The sequence below is a fragment of the Lissotriton vulgaris genome, chromosome 4_1, assembly GCF_964263255.1.
Source record: "Lissotriton vulgaris chromosome 4_1, aLisVul1.2, whole genome shotgun sequence".
NCBI classification, from domain to species: domain Eukaryota; kingdom Metazoa; phylum Chordata; class Amphibia; order Caudata; family Salamandridae; genus Lissotriton; species Lissotriton vulgaris.
This window is the reverse complement of record NC_141691.1, coordinates 2100167236-2100190177: the sequence shown is the minus strand read 5'-3', so window position 1 is coordinate 2100190177 and position 22942 is coordinate 2100167236.

The window sequence follows — 22942 nt, the reverse complement described above, 5'->3', positions numbered from 1 at the left end:
TATGGTGTGATTGTCTTAGAACCTGTACCAATCATTGTGTTATCTGTCTTCACAGCTCTCCCTTCCCGCAGTCCCCTTCCTTTCCTCCCCGTTTTGCCCTCATCTGATCCTTCCTTAGCCCACGGCTATTACAGCAATCATGGCTTGGATAGATCTGGAGATGGCCTATTAAGCAACACGCTGATCCTGAGGACAGAGAGGACAACACACATGGAAGGCACCCCCATTGATGAGATTTCAATTTCAGAGGGTGCTGGCGATTCCGATTGCAGCGGCGGGCTTGAACCCGAGTGATTTTGGGACCCACTCATTCTGAATAGGGGCTGCTACGGAAGCTACAGCTTAGGGTCTGCAGGCGGACGAGGTGAAAAAATTAGGCCATTGGTCCTCGAACTGTTTCAAGAGGTATGTGCAACTGCACATGTTGTAAAAGACTGATGAACTGCACTCACGCTCTTTTGTTTGGATTACAGTTTCGCAAGCCTGTCACGCGGGGCGGAAATTGGGATGGGCCCAGCATCAGCTGACCAGGGGGAAGGGATCACCGAATGGAGATCAAGTGGTCTGGGTCGTGGACCACTCATACGTGAGGCGTGCCGGGGACATATTCAAAGCAGGTGACGCGATCCACGCATCTGAGGAATATGGGTTCAGAGTGACCTTCCATGGGAAGGGGGGCCTCTGTATTGACCAATTGCCTAATTTTGTGGAGGAACTCTTAGGGCGGCACAGGTCACCGCCATCCATAGTCATAGTGCACGTGGGGGGCAATGACTTGGTGAGACTGGGAAGACGGGTGTTAGTTGAGCACATATTGTCTGCTGTTAGCTGGTTGGCCAAGAGGCTCCCTGGTTGTACGATTGCCTGGTCCCACATGATTCCCAGGAGAATATGGCGGGGGGTTTGTCTATGTCAGCATTGAACCACTCGGTAAAGGGGGTCAACAACAAGATTGAGAAACTGTTTTGCTCCGCTCATCTCAAAGCATTTCTCATGGGTGTTTTAGGGGGGATCACTATTATTTGAACGATGGGGTGCATCTGTCCAGGGCTGGGAATGAATTACTCATAGGAGACTTCGTAGCTTGACTAGTGGGTTTGAGGAGGCATGACCTATAGGAGGTGTGGGGGGGCCAGATAGTCGGTCAACTATCTGGCCTGTGGCGGTAAGGTCATGATCGGTGAGCAGTGATTTCAAGGTCCCTAGGGGAGGCGCCACCCATTATGGATGGGAGCGCCCGGGGGAGGCGGCCATTGGCCCCTCCCACGGGGGGTGGCAACAACTACAGATGGGTCGCCCAGGGGGAGATGGCCATAGGCCCCTCCCAGGGGGAGACGGCTATATGCCCCTCCCACGAATTTCCCGGGGGCCAGATATCCTCTCCGGCGGAAGAGAGTGTGGGGAAGGGGGGGTCTCCACGCTGTCCTTCTTACGGATACCTCGCACGGGAACTCGGACGACCTTAAGATGGCGTCGAGTGAAAGGGGGCCCCCACGACAAGGGAAGTTACAGTTGGCTGCGAGGGTAAAGTCCTCTGCGCATGCGCCACTCACACCGTTAGGGCGGGAAGTTGGTGATAGGGATCTGACACCGGTTAAGACCATGCCGTTGGCCCTTAATGCTAGGTTGTACAAATTCAAAAATGTAATGCATTTATCAGGATGCTAGACTCGGCTAGGAAACTTTTGTATTAGAGATTTGTTAAGGTTAGCCTGAAAAACCTGTCTTCATCAAAATGTAATTGAAGTTGAATTTGTACATGATTCATGAAACGTTTTCAATTTAAAATTTTTAAATTTTGTTTCATATTTTAATAAATACGGCTGGGGAGGTCGTGAGGCCCCCCCGCCTTCCAAAAGTTTAAATCTGTGTCTGTCTCCTCACATGGGGAATGGTGTTGGGAGGGGTGGCAGGCATCCCGGCCCATATGGAAAGGGGAGACCATTCGGTCCCCCCGAACGTATGGATGGGTGCTCCGATCCCCCGGGAAACCATTGTGGGCGGGGGGCGTCACCCGGCTGGTATGCCCGAAGCGCGTAGCCGGAGCACGCCCCTCCCGCCCAAAAGAAGTTGTCCTAGACACCCGCCCGGAAGTCCGTGCACGGATGGGTGTACTGGAGGCGGGTCCCCGCCCTCCCACAGCTGGATAAATAGTGCGGGAATCCAACAAAGCTTCCTCTTGTTCCTGTGCTCTGAAGGCTGCACCACTCATCGCTCATGAGCCCTCAAGGGAACAAGCTGCACTTTTTTGACCCACCCACCAGCCCCTTGTTGCAGATTTTGTGAAATAAAGACATATTCTCTGTGATTATTTTGATGTATTAAAAGGTATGACAGTCATTTCTTGCATCATGAATGTATGACGAGGTATGCATATAATTAATAGTTGCTTGTAGGCCTTTTTTCCTTTGTAGAGACGAAAAGGATTGGATTCAATAAAGATTATGTTTTTGCTTTAGGACTTTTTTCCCTTTGTAGCAATGTTGAAGTCGGTGAATTATCAAACTGTTGCAGATTTAGGCATAGTTTTCTTTCCTTAGTAGTTAAAACAACTGTCATATTTATTTTTTGGTCGGGCGGTAAGGTCATGATCGGTGAGCAGTGATTTCAAGGTCCCTAGTGGGGGCGCCACCCATTATGGATGGGAGTGCCCGGGGGGAGGCGGCCATTGGCCCCTCCCACAGGGGGCCAGCACCCACTACGAATGGGTCGCCCAGGGGGAGACGGCCATAGGCCCCTCCCAGAGGGAGACGGCTATATGCCCCTCCCACGAATTTCCCGGGGGCCGGATATCCGCTCCGGCAGAAGAGAGTGTGGGGAAGGGGAGAGTCCACGCTGTCCTTCTTACGGATACCTCGCAAGGGAACTCGGACGACCTTAAGATGGCGTTGAGTGAAAGGGGGCCCCCATGACAAGGGAAGTTACAGTTGGCTGCGAGGGTAAAGTCCTCTGCGCATGCGCCACTCACACCGTGAGGGCGGGAAGTTGGTGATAGGGATCTGACACCGGTTAAGACCTTGCCGTTGGTCCTTAATGCTAGGTTGTACAAATTCAAAAATGTAATGCATTCATCAGAATGCTAGACTCGGCTAGGAAACTTTTGTATTAGAGATTTGTTAAGGTTAGCCTGAAAAACCTGTCTTCATCAAAATGTAATTGAAGTTGAATTTGTACATGATTCATGAAACGTTTTCAGTTTAAAATTTTTAAATTTTGTTTCATATTTTAATAAATACGGCCGGGGGGGTCGTGAGGCCCCCCTCCTTCCAAAAGTTTAAATCTGTGTCTGTCTCCTCCCATGGGGAATGGTGTTGGGAGGGGTGGCCCCTCCAACGCATTAATGACTGACTCACTATTTGTATGTGTTTTGAAACATCATACCTTACACTTTCCTTACGGCCAAATCGTGTCAGATATATGAGTATTTTTTACTATGTGATCCACTTACAGTATCTACATGAGATAAATATTTTAAACATTAGAATAACTAACTAACTAACTAACTAACTTTTATTAACTATTCCCGTCTTCAAAGGCCAATTACCTTTAATAAAACTTTGGTTTTAAAAACGCTAGGTAAGAATTTTTAAAGTCATAAGGCAAACGTTGTTTATAAGTCAAATGAGAATCATTGCAGTAACTCCAACCTTTTTGACATTTTAAATAGCATGTATAATGTCCTGATGTTGTCGAAAAACCGTCATGATAAATAATAGCTACAGTTGTAAAGGTTCTTCCTGAAATTGATAACTGAGAAGCCACAACATTTTTGATAGAAGTTGTCAATTTACTTCCATCTGGTCTACATCGTTTGAAAACTAAAATGATATTCTGACCATAACTTTGTATAAATAAATTGGATAGGATTGGACACTTACATTGGGTACACACCATATTATGATCTGCTGCTTTAATTAGATTTTTAAATGACATTGATTTACAGTCTGGTAAAGTCAAATATATAAGTCTTTCAGTGTCTATTCTAGTAGTACTTGATGAACTACAGTTGTGGCAGTTATGCTGCCATTGATAAGAAAGGCTAAAAAGAGTATCTACATCTACACCTTCATCTTCCAAAACACCAACCATATACATCAAAAATTCCTGACAATCCTGCTGAATGTTCTGTGAAAATTTATCTTGACCAGAACACATATCTAAAATATTTCGAATTTCTGTTACACTTTCTATTTTTGCTCTATCACTGCTACATTTCTCAAACACAGAATTCAATAAACCACACAATCTTTTCAACAATCTGTTCTTGTAAAGTTTGAAGAAAAAAACAACATTAACCACTACATTAGCATAGCAGTTGACACCAGAACTGTTTTCAAACTGAAATCCAACAACATTTTCATCAGAATCCTTTTTCTTTCTGTTTTGAATTACAGTTTCATCTACTTTTTGTCTTTTTGCTACTACCTCACAACAATTATCCTCATTTCTTCTTTTTCGGCCTACCACACATTTTTCAAACAGAGGATATTAAGGCAAATGTGGAGCATACTCTCTTCTTAACCTATTGTATTCTTTATAACAATCTAGATCTGCACAAATCTTTGTCTCATCACACTCAATCAAGTACAATCCTGATAAAGTTCTGACTCATGATAATGCCACATATGCCATACCCTCTTTAAACACAGATCTTCCAATGTTCACCAAAGCACTATCTTCACTTACACCTTGAGATTTATGAATTGTCACCGCATATGCCAAACAAACAGGAAACTGTTTTCGTCGAACATATAAGTCTTTTACAAGCAAAAATCTAGCAGAACAACAACTGATTTGTTGTACTTGCTCAATGCCATCAAATTTTATTTTAAAAAATTCAATTCCATCTCTATTTCTATAATTCACAAAATCAACAACATAACCCATTGCTCCATTTACCAGACCTATTTCAACATTTAATTTCCTTCTCAAAACGATACGACAATTTAAACACACATTCAGAGTCTTTTCAAAACCAGCTGTTTTAGAAATACTTTTCTCTAATGAATCCAATTTTGTTTTCAAATTTTTTGACAAAACAATTGTTGCACCCATATGCTCTATTTTATCTATTGCTTCCAGTTTCACAATCTCTTCATTTTCTAACTTTAACATTTTGTTGTTGAAGATGGAACAGTCTTGCAGAGTTGGCATCAAACATATCCCAGATTTCTACTCAGTCATTTTTTAAAAAATATTCTCTGGAAGAATGTTTTCATTTGGATACAATTTGAAATTAATCGAGCATGTAAAGCTGCTTTTCCAAGCTCACTTACTTTTCCGATTCTTACATCTTGTAGAATATTTTTATAATCTTCATCCTTTGCCTGTCGCATATTTTGAAGCAGTTCAGCATATTTAAAATTTAACCATATATTAACGTTTCCAATGCTTTCAAGGGACTTCCTGGTATCTTCATGCGTAAGCATTTTAAACACTAGTTGTCCTTTTACTTGAGTCAACTGCAGTAGATCTCCAAAAACAATAATGTGTTTTCCTCCAAATAACACATCATACTCTGTTCTAAGAATTTCTTGCATTCTCAAATGCACAAAAGCAAGCATTAGAATTGAGACCATGCTTACTTCATCAATTATAAGAAGTTTCATTTTCTTCAAGACTCTGGAAACTTCAGAACACGCATCTCGAGATTGCTTGTTGTAATGCAATTTATTATCATGCTCAACTGGTAGCATCAGTAAACGATGTAGAGTAATCCCTTTAATGTTATGTGCTGCCAGTCCAGTTGGAGCGGTTACAACACAAGACAGCAGTGATTCAGTCCTTTTCTGCAAATAAGTTGCAATGGCTTTAATCAGAAAACTTTTTCCTGTTCCTGCTTCTCCACTTACGTACAGTCGAACAGGCTTAAATGATGTAAATGAGCACACTTTTTTCTCATGTCTGAATACATGTTCAATCTGTTCTGTAACTTCGTCATATATCTTTTTCTGCTCAACGTTTAGTTGCTTTACCAAATCTTCTAAGTTAACTCCATCCTCTTGAGCCTGTTTCATAGCTCTTTCCATCTCATCCATGGCAGTTGCAGCTTCATTTTGTATAATTGGTCCTCCTAGTGGATCCTGACTCAATGAAGTAGAACTCTGACTGTCTTGAGAACTTTCTCTAGCAATCTCTTCAGCAATTGTGGTTTCTTGCTCTATTTCTACGTTCAACATTTGCAGATAATTTGGAAAAACAGGACATTCTATGGAATCCTTAGTTGCATTAAAAGAGTCTTCATAACAGAGAAAATCTCCAAGTAGTTCTTCTTCTGTACGCCATGGCTTAAAGAGTTGCAAAAGAGCTAAATAGTAAAATTCTCTTTTGTCTGGAGCTTCGCAACTCAATTTTTGATGATTAATCAAATGGCCTTTTCTCTGCTTCACTAGACATCCTTCATACCCAATGACAGCATACTTTCCATTATTGATATCTTCTGTGATGTTTCTCTTATAACTGTAGTTTTGCAGAACTTCATACAAACAAGTGTTCTCAAGGTGAGTACTTCTATTTGGATAGTATGTATCCAACATATTTGTCTTCAAAATATCTGTACTGTTTGGTTCTTTCTCCGCCAAATATTCAATTTCTTGTACCGATTTCAAAACTCGGTTTCGTGTTGCAGCACCCAAATGATTGTTCTTGATTTGGCATAGAGACTTGCTGATGATAACCGATCAGAACATTCATATGCTCCAATTTCTTTAGACTGAAACTGTATAATTTCTTTTTTCATGTGAAATGTCCTCCCACATTTCCTTCAGTTCTGTCTTTTCTTTTTTTGTGATGTAAGATGTCACATATCGAGCCACAGCAATAGAGTTGTCAGCAACAAACTGAATATCCATGTTAGCATTCCATATGGACAAAATCACTGGGTTGTAGTCGTTGATGTACTTGGACTCTTCATTTCTTTTTAAATTATATGTATTTTTGGGTGATTTCCTCGTCACAGTATGTCGTAGAGATGACATCAAATTATTTACTCTTCCCTTAGAAATCACTGGTCGTGGAAACGCAAAACGACATTTCGTGTAGTACTTTTCCTTGTTTTTGAATTTTCGACGAAAGTACTTTCCACAACGATGAGATTGAAAACATAAAACTTGTTGCCTTAAACTGTTTTCTTCAGTAGTTTTCGGAACAGCACATGTTGAATACTCTTCAATGAAACTCATCACTGTTTCATCCGAATCGGATCCAAATTTGGGTGCATCTTTAATCCATAACAACATATGTATACGAGGAGCACCTCTCACTTGATATTCCTTCCTCCAAAATAAACCCAAAACATCTCCAAGGCGAGGATTTATCTTGTTGGTAATAAAAGACATCATAGCTGCAAATCTATGATTAAAATATCTGCAAACATTCACTGGACCAAAGAACACAGTTCTCCAGGTGTTTTCAATTCTATATTTTGTATGTTTCCTTTTACCTCTCGTATAAATTGAAGTAAGTCGTCCCATGCATACTCAGCACAGCTAAGAGTGAGGAACCATGTAGGAGTTCCTAAGTTTCTTAGCATACATTTCAATTCCCCATGACGACGGAACCAATACTCATTTGTTCCACGCTGACATGCCATGAGATTGATTAGCTTAGATTCCAAAATACTGTCTTGCAGATTGACTTTCTCCATAAAGTCCCTTGCTGAAACATTTTGCAGATGAGTTCCACTTTTCAATATATGATTAACTGCATAAGAAAGCCCAGACAAATCACTTTCATACAGTAGATGAAACAAATACGGAATGCATTGACGAAACCTTGGATCTTCAGCATATAATCTTAAAGTCCGGTATTCAGCTGAAGGATGAACTGGTCGATCGTCATATCGTCCACCTCAACCTGTTGGAAATACCTGTGGAAAACAACAAGCTTCTAAACTTTCTTACCATGCACTAATAGGACTTCCTTTTGCTGCTTTCATTTGAAACAAGTCAATTGCATTCCCCATTACTTCTTTGAAATGCAAAGGATGAACAGTATATATTTCTTCACTTCTAGACACATCAACTTTTTCAATTTGGCCAACTGAACAATCACTGTCTTCTTCTGTAGCTGTTTCCTCTGCTCCAACACTTACATCTTTATAGTATTCATTGTTTTTGACCAAATACAACATTGCCTTTTTGACTTTCCTAACATCCACTAAATCTTGCCAGATTTTCTTACTCTTTGTCGGAACCCCATTAACTAGAATAACCAGAGGATCCTCTTCTACTCTTTCTACACCAATTGTATCAATATTTTTCTTGACATCTAGAGGCAAATAAACAACGCTTCCATTTAATCGTTTTTGTAAATCTGTAGGAGGTAATTTCCCTATCTTAGGCTCCATGCGTACAATAGCTTGAAAAGGATGGACACATTGAATCAAAATTGATTCATAAGTATTTAAATCCATCAATTCAGAAGGAACATCTATCAACTGAAGATTATTATGAGCAGCTCTAGCAGGCATTCTATTTTCATTTAATTTTTTCAAACAATAATTACAAATACGCTGATCAAAACTCAAATCAAAAGAATTCTCCTCCAATAAATACCTTACAAAATCCTTCCATTCACTATTATTTTCCAATTCACATTTTGCATTAAACTTGGTAATTTCCTCGTCAAACTTTTCTGTACTTGAAATCTGTACATTGTCTTCCCCATTACCATCCATTACTATATCCATTTCTACACTGTCCTCTTTGTTCCCAAAATAACAAAACTCAATTTCTTCACAAATAGTCTTCACATCTACTTCAGATCCATGCAAAAGAGCACTATTTAACTGTTTAAGCTTAAGTGCTGGACTTTTTACATAATACAACCTTCTCACTAATTTCCTCACCTTATTATGATGCACTGCTAACATCCTAAAATGATGAAAAACACTCTGACATACTTTTCTAGAAAGACAAGCCAGTGAATGCCCATGCAAACCTGTGTTTTCTCTCACTCTGCAAGGATCTAACTCTTGCAAGATCTTCATTTTTTGTTTTAGACTTTTCTTACGATATGTACGTAAGAAATTTTGAAGCAAATTGATTGAATCATGTCGCACACTACAGATACTACTGCACTTCCACGTGTACACTGGACCCTTAGTATGTCTCCCTAAAACTTCATCACTTAACACCTCTTCTGCATCTCTAGACATAAGTTTCTCTTTTTCCATCACACAACCATCTTTCACCTCATATGCTCGACCACTGGTGTCAACTGCATGCACCAAATCATTTTCCTGAAAGTAACTCTCCTCATTAAAAAATGGCTCAGAACATGAACTATGCATCCATTCTCCAGAAAATACATCACAAAAATTAGTCCGATTAATAATTCTTTTCCATCTACTGTTCGATTTGAAAACATCAATTACCTTATTAAGTATCCTAATTCTATTGATTACTAAAATAAATAATTTTTTCTTAACTTGTAAAGCCTGATCAACAATCTTCTCTACACTTTTCTTTTTCTTGTAAAAAGCAGCTCTCTCTGTTTACTTTTCTTTTAATGTTTTAGCAAATTTAAAACTACCCTATTGCAAAACATTCGTCTACGAATGTCCCTAAATTGATTTATCCTTCTATTGCTATCCATACTCTTCTCTCCTTCTCCAATAGAGGCATTTTTTGAGGGCCTCTCCTTCCTTTTTAGATTTGCAGTCTGCTTCTGGATCTTCACATTACAGTTAAAATTTCTTTTTGATCTACATAAATTGCGAAGAAAAGACTTAATTGTCTTACCAGGAGCTTTTCTGGTGTTTTTTGAAGTACTTGTTGTAGAGGATTCCTTCAATTCCTTTGATGATTTTGTTCTTTTACTTATGGTAGTTGTTCTACTCCTTTGCCTTGACAGCATTTTTGCTTGCTTTTAAAATGTTGATTTCAATCTGTGGTTCTGAAAAAAATAACACATTAAAGACCACTATTAGCAAACAACAAAGTAATGACAAAAAGCAAATGATATAAACAGTATTTTGCAACATATTAAAGTTTATACCACAGCAACTCAGGTCCTTATTTATGAAGGCCTTGCGCCACCAGTGCGTTCCATGTTAAAAGAGACGCACCAGTGCCACAAGGCAATCATAAATAAGGGCCAAATGTAAATACCATTGATTTGCCCCCAAAATCGTTTTTTCAATAACATTTAAAAAACACAGCACATATCCTAAGTACAACCACTCAATATCACTTTTGAAACCACACTGTTTCCCAAAATACAAATCCTCTATCTTGCAAATGTTCATAGCAAGCATTATCAAAAAGCAAAAAACAAACCAACAGCAAACAAACTCAGGACCTTATTTATGAAGGCCTTGCGCCACCAGAGCGTCACTTATTTCCCATGTTTAAAGTGAAGCACCGGCAGCACAAGGCAATCATAAATAAGGGCCAAATGAAAATACCATTCATTTGGCCCAAAATAGTTTTTTGAATAACATTTTAGAAACACAGCGAAGATCCTATGTACAAGCACTCAATTTCACAACAGAACCCTCACTATTTCACAAAATACGAATCCTCTATCTTGCAAATGTTGATATCAAGCATTATCAAAAAGCATGACACAAACCAATAACAAAAAAACTCAGGGCCTTATTTATGAAGGCCTTGCGCCACCAGTGCGTCACTTTCTTCCCATGTTAAAAGTGACATACCAGCGCCACAAGACAATCATAAATAAGAGCCAAATGTAAATACCATTAATTTGGCCCCAGAATCGTGTTTTGAATAACATTTAAGAAACACAGAGCAGAACCTTTGTACAAGCACTCAATTTCACTTTTGAAACCTCACTGTTTCCCAAAGTACAAATCCTCTATTTTGCAAATGTTCATAGCAAGCATTATCAAAAAGCAAGACACAAACCAACAGCAAAGAAACTCAGGGCCTTATTTATGAAGACCTTGCGCCACCAGAGCATCACTTTTTTCCCATGTTTAAAGTGATGCACCGGCAGCACAAGGCAATCATAAATAAGGCCCAAATGTAAATACCATTGATTTGTACCCAAAATCGTTTTTTGAATAACATTTTAGAAACACAGCGAAGATCCTATGTACAAGCACTCACTTTCACTACTGAACCCTCACTATTTCAGAAAATACGAATCCTCTATCTTGCACATGTTGATATCAAGCATTATCAAAAAGCAAGACACAAACCAACAACATAAAAACTCAGGGCCTTATTTATGAAGGCCTTGCACCACCAGTGCGTCACTTTCTTCCCATGTTAAAAGTGACATACCGGCGCTACAAGACAATCATAAATAAGAGCCAAATGTAAATACCATTACTTTGCCCCCAAAATCGTTTTTTTAATAACATTTAAGAAACACAGCGCAGAACCTATGTACAAGCACTCAATTTCACTTTTGAAACCTCACTGTTTCCCAAAGTACAAATCCTCTATCTTGCAAATGTTCATAGCAAGCATTATCAAAAAGCAAGACACAAACCAACAACAAAAAATCATAGGGCCTTATTTATGAAGGCCTTGCGCCACCAGTGCATCACTTTCTTCCCATGTTTAAAGTGATGCACCGGCATCACAAGGCAATCATAAATAAAGCCCAAATGTAAATACAATTGATTTGCCCCCAAAATCGTTTTTTGAATAACATTTTAGAAACACAACACAAGACCTATGTACAAGCATTCAATTTCACTACTGAAACTTCACTGTCTGCTTCCAAATATTCTCCATAGAGCAAACAAGTCTCTATCTATATTAAATGAATCATTACTTACCTTCACAAATGCTTTGGGAGATTGAGAACAGTGTCAGACACACACACCAATTTTTCTTTAGCAGAGCAAAAGGTGTGCACTCAATACACTGAAACCAAGACTGGCATAGAAAATCTCTAATTCAACACACATATGCCTTATTTGAACCAATCAAAAGTCTTCCCTCACTATTTTCAAACCAACACCCTTCCCCCTCTCAGACCTTTCTATCTGTTACCATAGCAACTCCCTCCTAACTGAACTCTCAGGTTCAAAAGTTTATTCTACAATGTTGCAAATTAAGGGGCTCATTAGGATGGCGGACGGAAGTGCCTCCGCAGCCCCGGAGCATGCGGAACATGCCTATTCTGCGTCCGCTCGTTGCGGACACTCCGTCCACCAGATCAGGATAGGAAATATGGGCCAAAATCCGTCCGCGGAGGTAGATCACTGTCGGCTGCCCAACTACACCCAACCACGCGGCAGACGTAACCAATCCAGAGACTCCGCCGTACGGACTGACGTCTAGGACCGTCCTCCAAATCAAGATGGCGGAAAATACACATAAAAGCGCTGCGGAAAAACAACCTGCCTGAACACTGCGGATGCCCCACAGCGACCATACCCACCACAAGCCGCTCGCCGACATGGACCCAGCACTACACGCTTACCTGATACTCTTCGTGATCCACCACGTCCTACTCTTGGCCCACCATTGAGGACGACGCAGGTAGGCAACAAACCATTCGCTGTCTGGAGAGGAGTACCTGCAAGGGCCGTGACGTAGGGAGGGGGGAGTGACATGTATCTGAAACCACTGATTCGTGTGGAGGGGAGCACCTGCAAGGGTCGTGACGTAGGGAGGGGGAGTGACATGTATCTGAACCCACTGCCTTGAAGTAAATACAAATACACACCAACATCACACACGCAGGAATGACTCCGACAACCCATGACACATGATTGACAAGTTTATTTACACATAATCGGGGTAACATCACAGTCTAGGCTTGAGCATGGGCATAGTGGACACCAGAGCAGGTACATCATAGGCAGTACATGAGAGGGCATACAGCAGTATTAGAACAGCAACAGGGCATTGTGGACACCAGAGCAGGTACATCAGAGGCAGCACATGAGAGGGCAGAATGTAGTATCAGAACAGCAACAGTGCATTGTGGACACCAGAGCAGGTACATCAGAGGCAGCACATGAGAGGGCATACAGCAGTATCAGAACAGCACCAGGGCATTGTGGACACTAGAGCAGGTACATCAGAGGCAGCACATGAGAGGGCAGAATGCAGTATCATAACAGCAACAGGGCATTGTGGACACCACATCAGGTAATTCAGAGGCAGTACGTGAGAGGGGCCAAGTGCACCAACAGTCCATGGCAAGGCACAGGTCCATCAGAGGCAGTACATGAGAGGGGGTAAGTGCACCAACAGTCCATGGCAAGGCACAGGTCCATCAGAGGCAGCACTTGAGAGGGCATACAGCAGTATCAGAACAGCAACAGGGCATTGTGGACACCAGAGCAGGTACATCAGAGGCAGCACATGAGAGGGCAGAATGCAGTATCAGAACAGCAACAGGGCATTGTGGACACCAGAGCAGGTACATCAAAGGCAGCACATGAGAGGGCAGAATGCAGTATCAGAACAGCAACAGGGCATTGTGCACACCAGAGCAGGTACATCAGAGGCAGCACATGAGAGGGCAGAATGCAGTATCAGAACAGCAACAGGGCATTGTGGACACCAGAGCAGGTACATCAGAGGCAGCACATGAGAGAGCAGAATGCAGTATCAGAACAGCAACAGGGCATTGTGGACACCAGAGCAGGTAAATCAGAGGCAGTACATGAGAGGGGTCAAGTGCACCAACAGGCCATGGCAAGGCACAGGTCCATCAGAGGCAGTACTTGAGAGGGGCTAAGTGCACCAACAGTCCATGGCAAGGCACAGGTCCATCAGAGGTAGCACATGAGAGGGCATACAGCAGTATCAGAACAGCAACAGGGCATTGTGGACACCAGAGCAGGTACATCAGAGGCAGCACATGAGAGGGCATACAGCAGTATCAGAACAGCAACAGGGCATTGTGGACACCAGAGCAGGTACAGCAGAGGCAGCACATCAGAGGGCAGAATGCAGTATCAGAACAGCAACAGGGCATTGTGGACACCAGAGCAGGTAAATCAGAGGCAGTACATGCGAGGGGCCAAGTGCACCAACAGTCCATGGCAAGGCACAGGTCCATCAGAGGCAGTACATGAGAGGGGCTAAGTGCACCAACAGTCCATGGCAAGGCACAGGTCCATCAGAGGCAGCACATGAGAGGGCATACAGCAGTATCAGAACGGCAACAGGGCATTGTGGACACCAGAGCAGGTACATCAGAGGCAGCACATGAGAGGGCAGAATGCAGTATCAGAACAGCAACAGGGCATTGTGGACCCCAGAGCAGGTACATCAGAGGCAGCACATGAGGGGCACAATGCAGTATCAGATTAGCAACAGGGCATTGTGGACACCAGAGCAGGTACATCAGAGGCAGCACATGAGAGGGCACAATGCAGTATCTGAGGCACCACAAGTACGAATCACAATTAACCCATCCCAAGGACCACAGGAGTGGAAGACTGTTTACAATGGACAATGTACACACCATGTCCAATGACATGTGAGTGAAGTCAACAGCACCTTACATCACACTATCAGGTGGATTGCGTGAAGTTCCCGCATCGGACAGACTGCCAGCACCAGAACCCGGAGTGTGACACAGAGCCACAGATGTAGTGACTGACACGTGAGCCACAGACCCAGCTACACTGCCAGCACCTGATACAGGATTGTGAGACACAGCCACAGCTCGAGTGACTGACACATGCGCCACAGACCCAGATACACTGCCAGCACCTGATACAGGAGTGTGAGACACATCCACAGCTCGAGTGACTGACACATGCGCCACAGACCCAGATACACTGCCAGCACCTGATACAGGAGTGTGAGACACAGTCACAGCTCGAGTGACTAACACATGGGCCATAGACCCAGACACACTGCCAGCACCTGAAACAGGAAAGGGCACAACTGATACAGTGCCACTACATGATGCATGACAGAAAACAACAGGCACAGTGCCACTATCTGACACATGCGATTCAACTGCAGCTGCGCCACTGGGACCACTGAAATGATGAGCCATAGGGCTGTATGGGCCAGGAGGCAGGGTGGCTCGGGAGTGGGGGATAGTTGCAATTGGCCGACATCGGGGTGGGCATGTGTCAATGCTGTGTGTCTACGTTTCTTGGGGACATGTGACTGCACCCTGGACAGGACAGGACTTGCAAGTGGCCTGGACTGAAAAGAAATATTACCCACCATGGGAGGTGCATCTGCTGGCGGGGGAATGCTCTCTGGGGACGTGCTGGAGCCTGCTTGTGGTTTGCTGTGTGGCTGCCTTCTGGCCTCTGCAACATGTGTCATGGGGGATGCTACTACAGGGTCCACCTGCATCCGCTCCTGACGGGCCCTGATGTTATGTTATGTTATGTTATGTTCATTTTGATTTATATAGCGCCAAATCACCGACAGGTCTCTTAGCGCTTGCTTTGGGAACCCGTCCTGGCTTTCTCTGCGAGATAACCACTACTGGGCATCCCCAAGTTGAAGACCAGGCATCCCATTGCGGTAGGGCCGTAGTGGAGATTAAGCAAGCTATTGCCCAGAGTTGCAGAGTGTGAACCCATGATTCGAGTAGGCACCGAAGCGAGAATTATCAAGTCCGTGGACATTTGAGCACAAGACCCTGCCACATCGGGAATTGAACCCTGGTCCCGGGTCTGACCTCTGCATCAGGGTCTGCCTCCTCTAACCAGTGAGCCACACTTCTCCACTTGGGAGTGGAGGTAAGGGGTGACTCCACTGCGGAGACATCTGTATTCCGTTCCCTCAACAACAGCAGCCTCAGTGCATCAAGGGGTGATGTATGCCTGTCCTTGACAGCGCCACTATCTATGGGAGATGCCTTGTCCCTTGCATGTTCCATTTCCATAGGAGGAATGTTGTCTGTGGACCTTCCCTGTTCCCTGGATGGTGCCCTGTTCCAGGCAGCAGACTTGTCGACTGTGGTGTACCTATCCCCAGAACACACCTTCTCCCTGTGTGTGTCCCTGCCCCTGGGAGTGTCCGTGCTCTACTTAGGTGTGTTTGTCTTGTGACTGTCCTTGTCCCTGCCCATGGTAGTGGCTCCTTCCTTCCTAGTCTCCCTGCCCTTGGGAGTGGGTCCTTCCTTCCTAGTCTCCCTGCCCTTGGAGTGGCTCCTTCCTTCCCAGTCTCCCTGCCCTTGGGAGTGCCTCCTTCCTTCCTAGTCTCCGTGCCCTTGGGAGTGCCTCCTTCCTTCCTAGTCTCCCTGCCCTTGGGAGTGGCTCCTTCCTTCCTAGTCTCCCTGTCCTTGGGAGTTGCTCCTTCCTTCCTAGTGTCCCTGTCCCTGGGAGTGTCCCTGCTCTCATGAGGTGCCTTCGTCTTCTGACTGTCCTTGTCCAAGGTATGGTCCATGGAACTGGGAGTGAGGCTTGCCTTGGGAGTACCTTTTGTGTGGGATGCCTGTCCAGCATGTGTAGCCATTACACCCAACCCCTCATTTGGATCCCGTGTGTGTACTCCAGTGTATCTGACGTTGTCTTTGTGAACAGATTTTGCTGACCTAGGGGATGGTGTCTGAGCCCTCCGTGCCTTGACGTGCTGGCTGACGCTGCTTCTAGTGCAATAACCTGTATAAGAGTCCTGGTCAGAATATTCACTCCCCCCTGAGACATCCAGTGTTGTAGATGGTGAAACAGAAGTAGCACCCAGTCCATGCGACTGTACAATGGCAGATGACACACTGTTAGCCAATGTCTGCACTGTCCTGTGTAGACCAGCCAGATCGCCATCCATCCCTTCCATGAAAGCCACCACCTGCCCCAACTTCCTATCATGGTCTTGGAACGCATTTATCATATTGGTCTGTCCCACACACAGCTGTCGCAGCAGATCAACAGCCTCTGCACAAAGAGCATTTTGGCTCACCGAGGCTGAGGCAGCGGTGCCGACACCGAACGCCACTCTGCTCCCCCTACTCCTGCATGCACGAACAGTACATGGTGCAGTTGGCGCCAGGGTGGGCCCTGTGTGCTGTGTCCCGACAGAAGCTGTTGATTGCCCACTCCCAGTCTGTGACAACAGTGCTGACTCACCAACACTGTTGGAAGATTATGACGATGTTGTCTCCACATGCGAGTGCTCCGGGACGGTCCTGTCCCCCTCTCCGGCGCTGGCCTCTTCTGTGTCAGTCTGCGTGTGCGCGACGTCTGAGCCGGATGCATTGCCTTCAATCATCTCCTCCGTCTGTGGCTGAGTGCCCTCTGCCAATGCTGAAATGCACAGGAAATGGGTGTAAGTCATGGGCACACTCACGTACAGTACTGCTACGGAATCCCTAATGCCATTGATGACAATGTACATCGATTCCCCAACCTGCACACGGGCCACCCCTACCAGTCATCCTCACAGGAAATAAGTGGTGTTGGCTGTGCAACATGTACAGCATGCGGACAGGGCATGAGCACGTACATCTGCACACCAGTCTTGCCATGGGGTGACGGAGCACTACAGCATGTGCATCAACACTCAACTGCTTAGCGAGTGGCGTGTCAACCTGCCGGACCTGGACGTGACATTTCACTGCGCCAATGTCACCAACATGCCATTGAAACGAGACACACGATGCACGGAAGTCACTAATGTGTCTGGGCAACAATACATGCATTGCACTCACAAGCAACATACACTGACAGTATGCTTACCGCCATGTTGCTGTTCATCCACATGCAACCGCTTGGACAGGTCAGCATGCGTCACAGCAATGATACGGTGCATAAGAGGGGGCATTGAGGGGGTCATTGAGGGTTGGGCCAGTTCTTGGAATCATCCCTAGTGTCACTTCCGCTACATTCTTGCTCAGCCTGGCACGGCGGTGGTTGACATGGCCGGCACGGCGGTCCTGGGCAGGACCTGGCATGGCGGTGGTGGATGGGGCCTGGCACGGCGGTGGTGGACATGGCCAGCACGCCGGTCCTGGGCCAGGCCTGGCACGGCGGTGGTGGACGGGGCCTGAAACGGCGGTAGTTGACATGGCCGGCACGCCGGTCCTGGGCAGGGCCTGGCACGGCGGTGGTGGACGGGGCCTGGCACGGCGGTGGTTGACATGGCCGGCACGGCGGTCCTGGGCAGGGCCTGGCACGGCGGTGGTTGACATGGCCGGCACAGCGGTCCTGGGCAGGGCCTGGCATGGCGGTGGTGGACGAGGCCTGGCACGGCGGTGGTTGACATGGCCGGCACGCCGGTCCTGGGCAGGGCTGGGCCGGCGGTGTAGGCTGCATGATGCAATGTCACTGTAAGGGGGGTCATGACCTGCCATGTCCATTGACATCAGCTAATGGATGTGTTGGCCTGCACCTCCCCCGCCGAATACGTGCCCCGCCATGTTGGCGCCAGTGATTGAACATTGTTGCAAGTGAAGCCTCCGTCCCGGAGCCTAGCACATGCAGTTGCCGGTGTGTGACCGTGACGGACCGTGCACATGCAGCCAATGGGAAGGTGGAACGTGGGCCGCGTATGCCCAGTCGTAAACAGCGGAAGCAGTGCACCGCCATGGCGGGGCCAATGATTGTATCTTTGCTTATGATGCACCTTGTTCTATTGTCTGTAGCTGTCTAATGACGGTTGTGTGCGTGATTGCGTGACTCCACATGTAATGCTCTATCCCATGTGTGTCCATACCATGGCCATAGGTGTGCCACAAATGTGCATCACATGTGCATGTCGACATCGGGTATTTCCCTACACAAGTTTGTAGTACCTCACATCTACACAGTAGATTCCGGATGTATAGGCACATTCTGATTCAGTTGTCAGTGAGTGGTATATGTGAGATAATGACTATGGTGGGGGTACACTTGTGTTCAGTGCATGTGTGTTGCCTATTGTGTCACCATGCATGTGATGTACGTATTTATTGGTGTTGCCATTGGTGCATGATGAAATGGTGTGTGTGTGTGTATCTTTTCATTTGTGTGCATGCACTTGCATGTGTGTATGTGATGTTGCGCCTACACATTTGGGTCATGTCACATGTCTTGTTGGCAGTAATGTTGACCTGAGACAAAGTAGCATTGCACATGTTGAGACACATCATGTTGCTAGTGGCTGCACATTGTTGCTACGTCAATCCATGCTGTAGTGACAATCAGAGATGTCACATATATGACAATTATACACTGCATATTACGTGTTGGTAGAGTTCGTTGACATGTGAGTGAGTTGCACCGACATGCGTTGTATGTGAATTGACTTCCATTCCATCTACTCCCACACAGGAGGGCTCCAAATGTCCATCGCCCATACACTGTGCTGGAGGATATGGTTGACGAGGAGGTGATCAGGAAATTCAGGCTGGATCGACGTCGATTGATGGAGCTTGTGAACGAATTGTCTCCTCACCTGCAGCCGCGAAGAACCTATCCAGGTTCCATTACACCCACGGCAAAGGTGATGGCGGCACTCCACTTTTTTGCTACAGGTACATTTCAGTACACAGTTGGACATGCCGGGGGGATGTCACAGTCCATTTTTAGCATGGTACTTCGGGATGTACTGAGAGCCATGATTCTGTACAAGCATAACTACATTCATTTCCCACAGGCTGCAGAGTTGGCAGCGGTCAAAGCAGACTTCTATGCACTGGGTCAGATACCACACGTTGTGGGTTCCATTGATGGCCCGCATATCGCAATCATTCCACCATGGGCACGTGAGCAGGTGTTTAGGAATCGGAAGCACTTCCATTCCCTCAACGTGCAGGTGGTGTGCCAGGCCGACAACATAATATCACATGTGTGTGCAAGATTTCCAGGCTCTGCACATGACGCCCACATCATGCGGAGCAGCATTGTCCCCCAACTGATGGCAAATCTGCATCCGGCACATGAGTGGCTTGTTGCTGAGTATGCTGTGGTGACAGGAGTGATATCTGTGTGGCATGGTATGCCCACCAATTCAGGTTGTGATGTTTCTGTCTATCTCTCTCTTCCACCAACATAGGCGACTCGGCTTACCCAAACAGGCCTTGGCTGCTGAGTCCCATACGCAATCCAACTACAGCGGGAGAAATGCGATACAATGATGCCTATGGAAGAACACGTTGAGTGGTAGAACGTACATTTGGCCTGCTTAAGTCTAGGTTTCGGTGCCTGGATAAGACTGGAGGGGCCCTGCCTTACTCACCAGGCAAAGTATGCAGGATCGTGATTACCTGCTGCATGCTCCACAACCTGGCTGTGCGCAATAACATTGAACTGCTCTTGGACCCTGATGAACAGCAAGTTCCTCGCCCTCCCGACCCACCCATGTCGACTAATGAGGATAGTTGTGAGGAGGAAGGTGTGGACCAGAGGCGCCAGCTCATTGATCGCTACTTCCCTTGAATGTGAGTGTGCTCCTCTTGTGCTGCTTGTGTATGCCCTGTGTATGTTTGCTGGTGTTGTGTCATTGTGGTGTGCATCATCTATGTGTTCTGCAATGTGATGTATGCATGTGTGTGTGTGTGTGTGTGTTCATTTATTTGTACATACAAGTCTCCATGATGTGTGTACTCTCATCCAATCATGTTGTACTCAGTGTGGTTTGTGGAATGTTGCACTGCAGTGTGTTGTGATGAGTGTGAATCTTTTTCCTGACGTGTCTTTGCGGTTTCTATATTTCCCTAGGTCACTCCCACTGCGGCATGATTATGTACGAGTTGGATCCCTGAACCTGGTAACGTCTGTTTCTGATGCAATCATGTGAATAAACATGGAGGCAACACATCATTGAGTGAGTAAGTGGTATTTATTTACAGATTGTGCATAGGTGTTGGTGCATATTTACAAATGAGTGAAGGGGTAGGGTAGTGAGAGTTAAAGGTTATGGCAGATTAAATGTCCGTGCTGACACCACATAGGGTGGTGTCTGCCTAGTCCAGCAGGCCTGTGCCAATGATTGGCTAGGTGGGACCGGATAGTTGGCAGGGTGAATGGCAGGCTCAGGTAGTGTGACAGTCATTGTTGGCTCCTCTTGGAGCGTGTGGAAGGAGCATCCACACTGCTCTCGCCCACTTCCAGCCTCGGACGGCCCCTCCGTCTTAGAGTCGGGACAGAGTCAGCTGGGGGCACAGGCTGATCTGGTACCACATCCGTCACCAGGGGCGCAGGTGGCGGTGGCGGAGGCGGTGGCGGTGGCGGTGGTGTTGGTGCCGTGGGGTTGTTTGAGGGGGTGTGGGGAAGGTGGTGTTGGCGGCTATCCATCCCATCCACATGGTATTGTTCAGGGCCAATATGTCCACTAGTTGGCCAAGCCGCCTCTCAATGGCCCCCAACATTGCAGTGTTCTCAACAGAGTCCTGGTGGGCACGGTCTGCCTGTGCCTGGCCACGTGCATAGGTTTCCTGGACCCTGGCTAGTGCTTCCAGTGACTGTTCTACGGCATTGGGTGGGTGTCCTTCCTCAGGACGTCTTTGTGCTGTGCTCCTGCCTGCCGGATGTGGCCTTGCATCTCTGCTTTGCCTCACACTCTCGCTGCGTGGCTGGGATGGCGCAGGCCCGGCGTCGTGCGGTGGGTTGGCCAGGGTGGCAGGGGCAGGAGTGGTGGTACTGGTGGTGGAGGTGGTGGTGGTGGTGGTGCTGGTGGTGGCTGTGCAGCTCACAGTGTCCGGTGTTGTGGAAATGGCAGAGGCCGTAGTAGTCGGTGCTGGTATGACCTGGGAGCCAGATGGCCCTGGCTGCCTGCTTGTGCCCGCACCATCCTCCGCACCGGAGCTGGCTGGGCAATCGTCCCCAGAGACTCCTGAGTGGAGCCAATCTGGAGGCCGGATGGTGGTTCCACCTGTCAGATTACGATCACCTGCAAAACAAAAATGTGAAGATGAGTCATGTGGGCATTACGTGTTATTTTCATTCTGTTGACTATTCAGTCGGCACTGGCACTCACCCCACCCACCACCACCGCCATCCCTATGCACATGGGGGCCTTTTGGGAGTTGTAGTGCCGTCCCCTCACACACCCCACCCACCACCACCGCCATCCCTATGGACATGGGGGCCTGGTGGGAGTTGTAGTGCCGTCCCCTCACACACCCCACCCACCACCACCGCCATCCCTATGGACATGGGGGCCTGGTGGGAGTTGGACTAGTGACCTCTCACACACCCCACCCACCACCACCGCCATCCCTATGCACATGGGGGCCTGTTGGGAGTTGTACTGCCGTCCCCTCACACACTCCACCCACCACCACTGCCATCCCTATGGACATGGGGGCCTGTTGGTAGTTGTAGTGCTGTCCCCTCACATACCCCACCCACCACCATCGCCATCCCTATGGACATGGGGGCCTGGTGGGAGTTGGACTAGTGACCTCTCACACACCCCACCCACCACCACCGCCAACCCTATGGACATGGGGGCATGGTGGGAGTTGTAGTGCCGTCCCCTCACATACCCCACCCACCACCACCACCATCCCTATGGACATGGGGGCCTGGTGGGAGTTGGACTAGTGACCTCTCACACACCCCACCCACCACCACTGCCATCCCTATGCACATGGGGGCCTGTTGGGAGTTATAGTGCCATCCCCTCACGCACCCCACCCACCACCACCGCCATCCCTATGCACATGGGGGCCTGTTGGGAGTTGTCGAGCCGTCCCCTCACACACCCCACCCACCACTACCGCCATCCCTTTGCACATGGGGTCCTGTTGGAGTGGTTTAGGCGTTGGTGAGTATGTGGACTGCATGCATGGGTTGGGGTCTGGGAGATGTGTATTTATTTATTTATTTGTTCATTTTTGATATTTCTAAAGCGCAGCAAATACCCTCGGGCGTCTTGGCGCTGATAAAACCAGTTATTTGTGATGAGGAGAATGGGGAAAGAGCAATCATTGATCAAACAGCCATGTTTTCAGGAGCTTACGGAAGTGAAGGAGGGAGGGGCTCTGCCTGATGTTTAGGGGTAGAGTGTTCCAGAGCTTCGAGGCTGCCACCAAGAAGCGTAGATCACCCCAAGATACCGTCTTGGTACGGAGAATGACCAATTGGCTGAGGGTAGCTGAGCGCAAC